General features: G+C 45.6%; 1 protein-coding gene across 2 annotated transcripts in view; it reads right to left on the reverse strand.

Annotated features, from left to right (window-relative positions):
• Positions 1–696, reverse strand: part of LOC115207347 (protein phosphatase 1 regulatory inhibitor subunit 16B) — a 161,376-nt gene extending 160,680 nt beyond the window's left edge. For both annotated transcript variants that reach the window (XM_029774368.1, XM_029774369.1), the window contains exon 1: positions 506–696. The gene's annotated coding sequence lies outside the window, so the exon portion shown is untranslated. The remainder of the gene's footprint in view (positions 1–505) is intronic.
• Positions 697–12,002: the final 11,306 nt, after the last annotated feature.

Raw genomic sequence — 12,002 nt, forward strand, 5'->3', positions numbered from 1 at the left:
GGGACTGACTTCTGCAACTAGTAAGGAGGGAGGAAACAACATGTCTCAAATGGAAATTGTCAATCATCCTTCCTCGTTACTAACTTCTGAAGCGTGCACTGACTGATGCCTCTGCAAATCCCAAGTGGCCAGACAACCACATACAAGTGGGATTGAAACATTGTTGGCGATCTAGCACAGAAATCTGTGATATGTTTATCTCCTGGAATCGGGGCACAAGTCTTGATGATTAGGCTATTTGTTACATTTGTGGCGCCAGCGACTGCAGTGAATAATTGGTTACCGGTAACGAACGGTATTGTAATGGTAAAATTCGGGCTAACTGCTCAAACAACGAGATAGAGACATTTCTTCTAAAACGAGGTAGAGGCACCCCTCCCAATGCCGCTGTCTTCTGCTCCACTGCTCAGAAAATATCTCCTCTCTTTCACATTTCATTTGAATCAATCGAACAGAAGACCAAAGCTGATCGCATCTGTAAAAAAGATATATATATTGTACTCACCGTTTGTAGGTTATCAATGGACTAACTTGTTCCCATTTCACTCACTGGGATGAGTGGAACTCTTGAAGACGAGCATGTCTTGAAGCCTAGAGCAGGGATATTGTCCTGTGGCTAACTAGTAGCGCTGTAGCTGTACAGGAGACAGGAGGGCAGGCTGGAAACGCTAGAAACGCTAGAGCAGCTGTGTCGCTGCTTACCGCCCGCTGCAGATCGTTACAAAACGCCCCTCGACTACAAGTCACACCGCGAGGGTGGGGCTGGCTTGGAGGAGGGAGCAGGACACCGGGGTGCAAAACATCAAGTGTAGAGAGATAAGTTTTTGTCTACTTTAGAAACATTTCAAAATGTTGGACTTGGAACCATTCTGATGATAGCTTACTGATGTTCTACTATGAGGAAGTGGTGATTAGTTATGCCACAGCCATATCTGCACATATATGCCTAGACCTATAGGGTTGTTAAAATGGGGTTTTCATTGACACGCATCATTTGAATCGTTGGGCAGTATCATTCATTTCCAATACAATGACTTCAACTTCTATGTCTTGAGTTGAAAAACCCCCAAAGATACTTAACATTCAGTCTAAGCACCAGAACTTCACTGACTAAATCCCAATTTCTATCAATTAATGTGAAGAAAGGTAAGGGACACATTAGAAGTGTTTCATTGAAAATGCACAGAATTTATACGTTTATGCAGGCCTACATTGCTTCTATAGTGAAAAATGGATCAAAGATAATATAGGTGAGATCCCATAAGAATTTAACAGATTTTCTGGCATAATGAGAGTAAGCATCTGCTTATAATGACATCCTCTACTGGTATATCATGTGTGTTTGATGATGTAAACATTGAGACCCAAATCCTTATGGGAGATCTATTCAGATTCTTTTGTAAATTATACATTGAGGTCAATTGGAGATTTGTACGAAAACTAGCACACAAGCTACGTGAGCAGATCTCAAATTAGGATTCCTCCCAGAAATAGGAAAAATGTCTGCCTTGTGGTTAATATCATACTGCACTGTACTGCAAAAGTACTGCATCTGATATCTTCTTACCAGCCTTACTGAATCTATGTCAGAACAGGCAGTGGCTTGAGAGAAAAAACTCTGTTACTGTTACTACAGTACATTCCAGCCTCCTAATCCATCTCCTCCTCATCTTCTTCCTCCTCCTCATTCTCTCCTCTTCCCCTCCTCTCCTACACCCCCATCTTCCTAAACCATTTCCTCCTCTTCCTCCTCCTCTCCTCCTCTTCCTCCTCCTCTCCCCTCCTCCTCTCCTCCTCCACTCCTCTCCTCCTCTTCCTCCTCTCCTCCTCTCCCCCTCCTCCTCTCCTCCTCCACTCCTCTCCTCCTCTTCCTCCTCTCCTCCTCTCCCTCTCCTCCTGTCCTCCTCTCCTCCTCTCCCTCTCCTCCTGTCCTCCTCTCCTCCTGTCCTCCTCTTCCTCCTCCTCTCCCCCTCCTCCTGTCCTCCTGTCCTCCTGTCCTCCTCTCCCCCCTCCTCCTGTCCTCCTCTCCTCCTGTCCTTCTCTCCTCCTGTCCTTCTCTCCTCCTCTCCTCCTCTCCTTCTCTCCTCCTCTCCTCCTGTCCTCCTCTCCTCCTGTCCTCCTCTCCTCCTGGCCTCCTCTCCCCCTCCTCCTGTCCTCCTCTCCTCCTGTCCTCCTCTCCCCCTCCTCCTGTCCTCCTCTCCTCCTGTCCTCCTCTCCTCCTGTCCTCCTCTCCCCCTCCTCCTGTCCTCCTCTCCTCCTGTCCTCCTCTCCTCCTGTCCTCCTCTCCCCCTCCTCCTGTCCTCCTCTCCTCCTGTCCTCCTCTCCCCCTCCTCCTCTCCTCCTCTCCTCCTCTCCTCCTGTCCTCCTCTGCCCCTCCTCCTCTCCTCCTCTCCTCCTCTCCTCCTCTCCTCTCCTCCTGTCCTCCTCTGCCCCTCCTCCTCTCCTCCTGTCCTCCTCTCCCCCTCCTCCTCTCCTCCTCTCCTCCTCTCCTCCTCTCCCCCTCCTCCTGTCCTCCTCCCCTTCTCTCCTCCTGTCCTCCTCTCCTCCTGTCCTCCTCTCCTCCTGTCCTCCTCTCCCCCTCCTCCTGTCCTCCTCTCCTCCTGTCCTCCTCTCCTCCTGTCCTCCTCTCCTCCTGTCCCCCTCCTCCTCTCCTCCTCCTCTCCTCCTCTCCTCCTCTCCTCCTGTCCTCCTCTCCTCCTCTCCCCCTCCTCCTCTCATAGCAGTTGCTGAGTCCAGGGGTTTTACCCATTTGCAGGTTGATAGTCTGAACATGTTTAATATTTCATGGCATCATGCAGTGGCTAGCTGCTCTACTTTCTGTCAACATCAAGGGAGAGAGAAGTTTTTACACCGACATGAATAAACAAAACACAAAGAGAGAGAGAGGCTTTATCAGGTTCACACAAACAAACACATACACACACAAACAAACACACACACACACACACAGTCTGGTACTGTAGTTTATTAACATCATTAAAGATTAAAAACACCAGTGGCTGTCAGAGAGGGAAGGTGCTTACTGCAGCAGCAATGGGTAATATAGCTTCAAATGCATGACCCCCCCCCCCATTAACACTGATGTTGAGAGGTTTTCTACTGCATGGTACTGCATGGTACTGCATGTACTCTGGGATTACTGTATCACATATCTATTGTTTTTAGTTGTCTTTCAGTTACACAAGGTGATATTATCAAGTAATTATGGGTTTTGAACTATTGTATATTACCATTTTACAATGTAATTTGCAAGTCAATACCAGGCAGCAGTGGGCCGTAAAGTAAATGATAAACTGGGTGTTTCGAGCCCTAAATGCTGATTGGCTGACAGCTGTGGTATATCAGGCTGTATAGCACAGGTATGACAAAACATTTATTTTTACTGCTCTAATTACATTGGTAACCAGTTTTTATAATAGCAATAAGGCACCTCTGGGATTTGTGTTATATGGCCAATATACCACGGCTAAGGGCTGTATCCAGGCACTACGCCATGCGTCATGCATGAGAACAGCCCTTAGCCATAGTATATTGACCATATACCACACCTCCTCGTGCCTTATTGCTCAAGCGTAACCCATGAACTGCACATATCTGTAGCTCAGTTTGGTCAACATTGATTTCTCCCTGCAGGGGGCAGAGCAAATCCATGCTAGGTGTTTCCTATAAGTCTCCCTATAGAGATGTAAGCATGTCAGCTGTGATCGACTATGTGTTTCATCAACAACCACTTTGGGCGGTTTACCAACCAATAACACCCTGCTACACATGTCAGTGTGACTGTTATTAATTGCAGAGTAATGCGTCTTCATGGTATATCATGTATTTATGTAGTCAGAGACTTAGTGTGGACCTGCCAGCTAAAGGAGTCATCAGTGTCAGCAGAGTCTCCTCAAGTCTATATTTTACTGTCGATACTTTTTCATTTCTTTTTTATTTTTATTTAACCTTTTATTTAACTAGGCAAGTCAGTTAAAAACAAATTCTTATTTTCAATGACGGCCTAGGAACCGTGGGTTAACTGCCTTGTTCAGGGGTAGAACGACAGATTTTTTTACCTTGTCAGCTCGGGGATGTTGACTAACTAGAAACAAGAAAAACAAACACAACTTTATATTTTAATCTGTCAATCAATGAAACCGTATCTGGAAATTACTGCACTTAAAGACAATCATGTCGAGAAAAAAATTGTCAGAGGCCTAATTAATGGAATCCAGGCCTTTTGTTCTATTGACTGAACTGTCAATCAGTGAGTAAATACAATTTGCCACATCAACTCTGGGTTTCTTCAAACACAAGAGCAGACACTGATTGTAATTTGACAGCTGAACAGAGGGAGAGAAGCTATTAGCCTAGCTTCAGACAGACTCATGTCTTCACAGTTGTCATTAATGATTGCCTGTAATTTCAGTGTTAAAGCCGCCAAGCAGTCTTTTTATTCGTTTTTTTAAAGTGCATTCACCAAGTCAAGATGGCGAGCATTCTGGTACCGAGCAAGCTGGTGATACCGAGACGAGACCGAGAAATGGAGTGTCTTCTACGCAATATATTCCAAAAGCGGGGGACCGCTTGAACTTTCAAATACCGAGAAAGAACAAAGAAAAGAGAGGTAGCTACTTTCTCAATAGCTAAAATCAACGTATATGCTAGCTAGCTGATGTTTCCCCACATTTAAATAATGCTAACGTTACTGCATGCTAGCTGGTAGCTACGCTAGCTAGCTACTTGTAAACAAACTGTATTCCATATATCTGATCATTGAATTTGAACCCATTCTGCAAATAACTAGAGGCTAGCTTGTTAACTCAACATGGTCTTCGCTAAGGTCACCTGCTTTTATTGCACCTGAAAGTGAAACATGGTTTACCCGGTCAGGTAGCTACTTTAGCTAGGTAGCCATTGGAGTGTAGAGTGGAGGTGGGCACTACGTGAGAGTTGTGTTAGTTAGATGTCTTGTGTGAAATGTGCATTACTGTTAGCCTACATCTTACACACCGTTTCAGCAGGTAACGTTAGCAAGCTAGTAGTCTTTGTTTGGACACACCCACGTTACATACCCTTCCTGACAGAAATGACTTTGGATCCTAAATACCGGGAAGAAGTCCGAGACAACCTGTTCTGCAGGACACAATTTATGTAGAGGTGCCATTTCTCGAGCCCCAATTAGTCAGTAGGTCGTAGTGTTTTGTATGTTATTGACAAAGCGAAAAACAGGTTTGTAGAAAATGTTGAAAATTATATAAGAAATAAAAAACAGTAATACCTTATTTACATAAGTATTCAGACCCTTTGCTATGAGACTCGAAATTGAGCTCAGGTGCATCCTGTTTGCATTGATTATCTTTGAGATGTTTCTACAACTTGATTGGAGTCCACCTGTGGTAAATTTAATTTATTAGACATGATTTGGAAAGGCACACGCCTGTCTATATAAGGTCCCACAGTTGACAGTGCATGTCAAAGCAAAAACCAAGCCACGAGGTCTAAGGAGAGTTCCGGAGACAGGATTGTGTCGAGGCACAGATCTGGAGAAGGGTACCAAAAAATATCTGCAGCATTGAAGGTCCCCAAGAACAGTGGCCTCCATCAATCTTAAATGGAAGAAGTTTGGAACCACCAAGACTCTTCCTAGATCTGGCCGCCCGGCCAAACTGAGCAATCAGGGGAGAAGGACCTTGGTCAGGGAGGTGACCAAGAACCTGATGGTCACTCTGACAGAGCTCCAGAGTTCTGAGAGCGCTGGTCGAGGGAAAAATGAACGGAGTACAGAGAGATCCTTGATGAAAATCTGCTACAGACTGCTCAGGATCTCAGACTGGGGGCGAAGGTTCGCCTTCCAACAGGACAGCGACCCTAAGCACACAGCCAAAACAATGCAGGAGTGGCTTAGGGACAAGTCTCTGAATGTCCTTGAGTGGCCCAGCCAGAGCCCGAACTTGTACCCGATCGAACATCTCTGGAGAGACCTGAAAATAGCCTGTGCAGCGACACTCCCCATCCAACCTGACAGAGCTTGAGAGGATCTGCAGAGAAGAATGGGAGAAACTCCCCAAGTACAGGTGTGCCAGGCTTGTAGCGTCATACCCAAGAAGACTCAAGGCTGTAATCGCTGCCAAAGATGCTTCAACAAAGTACTGAATAAAGGGTCTGAATACTTATGTAAATGTGATATTTCAGTTTTAATTTTTAATACATTTGCAAAAATGTCTAAAAACCTGTTTTTGCTTTGTCATTATGGGGTATTGTGTGTAGATTGATGAGGGGAAAAACTATTTATCCCATTTTCAAATAAGGCTGTAATGTAACACAATGTGGAAAAAGTCAAGGGTTTGAATACTTTCTGAATGCACTGTATGTCTAATGCATCACTGTGTTTATTTCATGAAAATAACTGCAAATATATTTGTATGAATCATTTATTTCCCTGAACCTCGTTTTGATATTTAAATGCTCAGTCTGATAGTTTGGGCGTGTTGATACAAATGTAAGTATATTTACATAACCTGATTGGCGGATAGGATCGTCTAGACCAGTGGTCGCCAAACTTTTTATAGTCCCGTACCCCTTCAAACGTTCAACCTCCAGCTGTCTTCCCCTTCAAACATTCGACCTCCAGCTGTCTTCCCCTTCAAACATTCAACCTCCAGCTGCCTACCCCTTCAAACGTTCAACCTCCAGCTGTCTTCCCCTTCAAACATTCAACCTCCAGCTGTCTACCCCTTCAAACGTTCAACCTCCAGCTGTCTTCCCCTTCAAACATTCAACCTCCAGCTGTCTACCCCTTCAAACATTTAACCTCCAGCTGCCTACCCCTTCTAACATTCAACCTCCAGCTGTCTACCCCTTCAACATTCAACCTCCAGCTGTCTACCCCCTCAACATTCAACCTCCAGCTGCCTACCCCTTCAACATTCAACCTCCAGCTGTCTACCCCCTCAACATTCAACCTCCAGCTGTCTACCCCTTCAACATTCAACCTCCAGCTGCCTACCCCTTCAACATTCAACCTCCAGCTGTCTTCCCCTTCAAACATTCAACCTCCAGCTGCCTACGCCTTCAACATTCAACCTCCAGCTGCCTACCCCTTCAAACATTCAACCTCCAGCTGTCTACCCCTTCAAACATTCAACCTCCAGCTGTCTACCCCTTCAACATTCAACCTCCAGCTGTCTACCCCTTCAAACATTCAACCTCCAGCTGCCTACCCCTTCAAACATTCAACCTCCAGCTGCCTACTCCTTCAACATTCAACCTCCAGCTGTCTTCCCCTTCAAACATTCAACCTCCAGCTGCCTACCCCTTCAAACATTCAACCTCCAGCTGCCTACTCCTTCAAACATTCAACCTCCAGCTGTCTACCCCCTCAACATTCAACCTCCAGCTGCCTACCCCTTCAAACATTCAACCTCCAGCTGTCTTCCCCTTCAAACATTCAACCTCCAGCTGTCTACCCCTTCAACATTCAACCTCCAGCTGTCTGCCCCTTCAACATTCAACCTCCAGCTGTCTGCCCCTTCAAACATTCAACCTCCAGCTGTCTTCCCCTTCAAACATTCAACCTCCAGCTGTCTACCCCCTCAACATTCAACCTCCAGCTGTCTACCCCCTCAACATTCAACCTCCAGCTGCCTATCCCCTCTAGCACCAGGGCAGCGCACTTGCGTTTTTTGCCATCATTGTAAGCCTGCCACACACACACTATACGATACATTTATTAAACATAAGAATGAGTGTGAGTTTTTGTCACAACCTGACTCGTGGGAAGTGACAAAGAGCTCTTATAAAGGACCAGGGCACAAATAATAATAGACATAAACAGACATCCAGGTATTTGTAGTTGTCCACATATTCTAAGTCAGAGCCGTCCCGAGTAGTGATGCTGAACGGGCGATCAGGTGCGGGCAGTGATCGATTGAATAGCATGCATTTAGTTTTACTTGCGTTTAAGAGCAGTTGGAAGCCACGGATGGAGAGTTGTATGCCATTGAAGCTCATCTGGAGGTTAGTTAATAACACAGTGTCCAAAGAGGGGCCAGAAGTATACAGAATGGTGTCGTCTGCATAGAGGTGGATCAGAGAATCACCAGCAGCAAGAGCAACATCATTGATGTATACAGAAAAGAGAGTTACCCCGAGAATTGAACCCTGTGGCGCCCCCATAGAGACTGCCAGAGGTCCGGACAACAGGCCATCTGATTTGACACACTGAACTCTATCAGAGAAGTAGTTGGTAAACCAGGCGAAGCAATCATTTGAGAAACCAAGGCTGTCGCGTCTGCCAATAAGAATGTGGTGATTGACAGAGTCGAAAGCTTTGGCCAGGTCGATGAATACGGCTGCACAGTAATGTCTCTTATCGATGGCGGTTATGATGTCGTTTAGGACCTTGAGCGTGGCTGAGGTACACCCATGACCAGCTCTGAAACCAGATTACATAGTGGAGAAGGTGCGGTGGGATTCAAAATGGTCGGTAATCTGTTTGTTAACTTGGCTTTCGAAGACTTTAGAAAGACAGGGTAGGATAGATATAGGTCTGTAGCCATTTGGGTCTAGAGTGTCACCCCCTTTGAAGAGTGGGATGACCGCGGCAGCTTTCCAATCTTTGGGAATCTCAGACAATATGAAAGAGAGGTTGAACAGGCTAGTAATAGGGGTTGCAACAATTTCGGCAGATCATTTTAGAAAGAGAGGGTCCAGATTGTCTAGCCCGGCTGATTTGTTGGGGTCCAGATTTTGCAGCTCTTTCAGTATCATCAGCTATCTGGATTTGGGTGAAGGAGAAATGGTGGGGGCTTTGGCGGGATGCTGTGGAGGGTGCCGGGCAGTTGACCGGGGTAGAGGTAGCCAGGTGGAAAGCATGGCCAGCCATAGAGAAATGCGTATTGAAATTCTCAATTATAGTGGATTTATCGGTGGTAACAGTGTTTCCTAGCCTCAGGGCAGTGGGCAGCTGGGAGGAGGTGCTCTTATTCTCCATGGACTTTACAGTGTCCCAGAACTTTTTTGAGTTAGTACTACAGGATGCAAATTTCTGTTTGAAAAAGCTAGCCTTAGCTTTCCTAACTGCCTGTGTATATTTGTTCCTAACTTCCCTGAAAAGTTGCATATCACGGGGGCTATTTCATGCTAATGCAGAACGCCACAGGATGTTTTTGTGCTGGTCAAGGGCAGACAGGTCTGGAGTGAACCAAGGACTACATCTATTCCTAGTTCTTAATTTTTTGAATGGGGCATGCTTATTTAAGATGGTGAGGAAGGCACTTTTAAAGAATAGCCAGGCATCATCTACTGACGGGATGAGGTCAATGTAATTCCAGGATACCCCGGCCAGGTTGATTAGAAAGGCCTGCTCACAGAAATGTTTTAGGGAGCATTTGACAGTGATGAGGGGTGGTTGTTTGGTCGCAGATCCATTACGGATGCAGGCAATGAGGCAGTGATCGCTGAGATCTTGATTGAAAACAGCAGAGGTGTATTTGGAGGGCAAGTTAGTTAGGATGACATCTATGAGGTTGCCCGTGTTTACGGATTTAGAGTTGTACCTGGTAGGTTCATTGATAATTTGTGTGAGATTGAGGGCATCAAGCTAAGATTGTAGGATGGCCGGGGTGTTAAGCATGTCCCAGTTTAGGTCACCTAGTAGCACGAGCTCAGAAGATAGATGGGGAGCAATCAATTCACATATGGTATCGAGGGCACAGCTGGGGGCAGAGGGAGGTCTATAGCAGGCGGCAACAGTGAGAGACTTGTTTCTGGAAAGGTGAATTTTTAGAAGTAGAAGCTCAAATTGTTTGGGTACACACTTGGATAGTAATACAGAACTCTGCAGGCTATCTTTGCAGTAGATTGCAACACCGCCCCCTTTGGCAGTTCTATCTTGGCAGAAAATGTTATAGTTAGCGATGGAGATTTCAGGGTTTTTGGTGGTTTTCCTAAGCCAGGATTCAGACACGGCTAAGACATCCGGGTTGGCAGAGTGTGCTAAAGCAGTGAGTAAAGCAAACTTAGGGAGTAGGCTTCTAATGTTAACATGCATGAAACCAAGGCTTTTACGGTTACAGAAGTCAACAAATGAGAGCACCTGGGGAGTGGGAGTGGAGCTAGGCACTGCAGGACCTGGATTAACCTCTACATCGCCAGAGGAACAGAGGAGAAGTAGGATAAGGGTACGGCTAAAGGCTATACGAACTGGCCGTCGAGCACGTTTGGAACAGAGAGTAAAAGGAGCAGGTTTCTGGGCACGATAGCATAGATTCAAGGCATAGTGTACAGACAAAGGTAAGGTAGGATGTGAGTACATTGGAGGTAAACCTAGGCATTGAGTAATGATGAGAGAGATATAGTCTCTAGAGATGTTTAAACCAGATGATGTCATCGCATATGTAGGAGGTGGAACAACATGGTTGGTTAAGTCATATTGAGCAGGGCTAGAGGCTCTACAGTGAAATAAGACAGTAATCACTAACCAGGACAGTATTGGACGAGACATATTGATATTAGAGAGAGGCATGCGTTGCCAAGTGAACATTTGGGTCCAGTGAGTGGTTGGGCTGACTGGGGACACGGCGATTCAGACAGTTAGCAGGCCGATGCTAACAAGCTAACAGTTAGCAGGCCGGGGCTAAACAAGCTAGCAGTTAACAGATCGGGGCTAGCGAGTTAGCCTTTGGGGGACGTCGCGATGGGGGTAAGTCTGTTTTTGCCTCTTTGTGCGATGACGTCGATAGACCAGTCGTGGAATTAGTAGGGTTCCAAGTAGCTCTAGGTAGCTAGCAGTCAGCGTTGGAATCCTCGGGCAGATTATGTCGTACCGGTATATTGTAGCCCAGGAGTGGGCTTCGGTGGTAGCACCGGAGCCCTGGCCGGGCTAGCTTCAGGCTAATTGGTGCTTGCTCCGGGATGGAAACGCTAGCCAGGAGTAGTCACCCGGGATTGCAGTTAGCTAGTTCCGAAGATCCAGATGAAAATGTTCAGAGTTTGCGGTAGGAACTCGGGGATATGGAGAGAATTCTCTTTTTTTTTTAAATAAATAGGTCCGTTATGCTCTGGTTTGAGTCATGTTGTTCGAACTGGCTATAGCTTTCTGAGCTAAAGGTTAGCTGATGACCGCTAGCAATGGTTTGCTGACTGATAGCTGGTAGGCAGTTAGCTGGCTAGCTTCAGTTGAGGGATTCCAGATCCGAAGTAAATAGAAATACTTTAGAAAAAAAACAGATCCACGCCACATTGGGCGAGGCGGGTTGCAGGAGAGTATTTAGAAGTTGAGGTTTAGGAATATATATTTTTTTAAAGATATGCGAAGAAAAATATGTAAAAAAGAGGACAAAGACAAAAGACGTCTGACTGCTACGCCATCTTGGATTTGACATTGTGTTGTTATTTCACTGAACACTAGATGGTTTAATTTTATTTTTGGCAGTGAAATGAGGCTACTCAGGCGGGAAAAAAACCTCACCCAAATGTATAGCCCCGTTGGAAAATATAAATGGACTGTTTGAAAATGTGAAGAATTTATTTTTAAATGTGAATCACATTTTTATTTGGTGTGCCCCTGACGGCATGTACGCAAACCCCAGTTTGGGAATACCTGGTCTAGACTCTAGAGCCCTTCAAAGTAGGAGGATATATATGCAAATAAAAGATGACTGGTCATTGGTCAGAATACAAATCAGATTGGGATGTCATGCTGTGGGCCAAAAACTTTGCTAAGAAGCTATCTTTGTTTCTTTTTTACCATTTTAATTTAAAACAATCACCGTTAGGTACTTATTCATTGTTACCCAGATAATGATTTGATTTTGAGATAAAAACGGCTGCATTGGACCTTTAAAGAAAACCCAGGACAATCAGGTTTTTGACTGCACTGCCCCTTTAAGCCTAGGACTGCCTATAGCTTTCAGCTCACAAATAGCTAGACAGAACATGTCTCTGTCTAGCTCACCCCAAGTGTCATGTCAACCAGCACCAGGGGCGCTGCACTGCAGCTGACCCTCATCTCCTCA

The sequence above is a fragment of the Salmo trutta genome, chromosome 14, assembly GCF_901001165.1.
Source record: "Salmo trutta chromosome 14, fSalTru1.1, whole genome shotgun sequence".
NCBI classification, from domain to species: Eukaryota; Metazoa; Chordata; class Actinopteri; order Salmoniformes; family Salmonidae; genus Salmo; species Salmo trutta.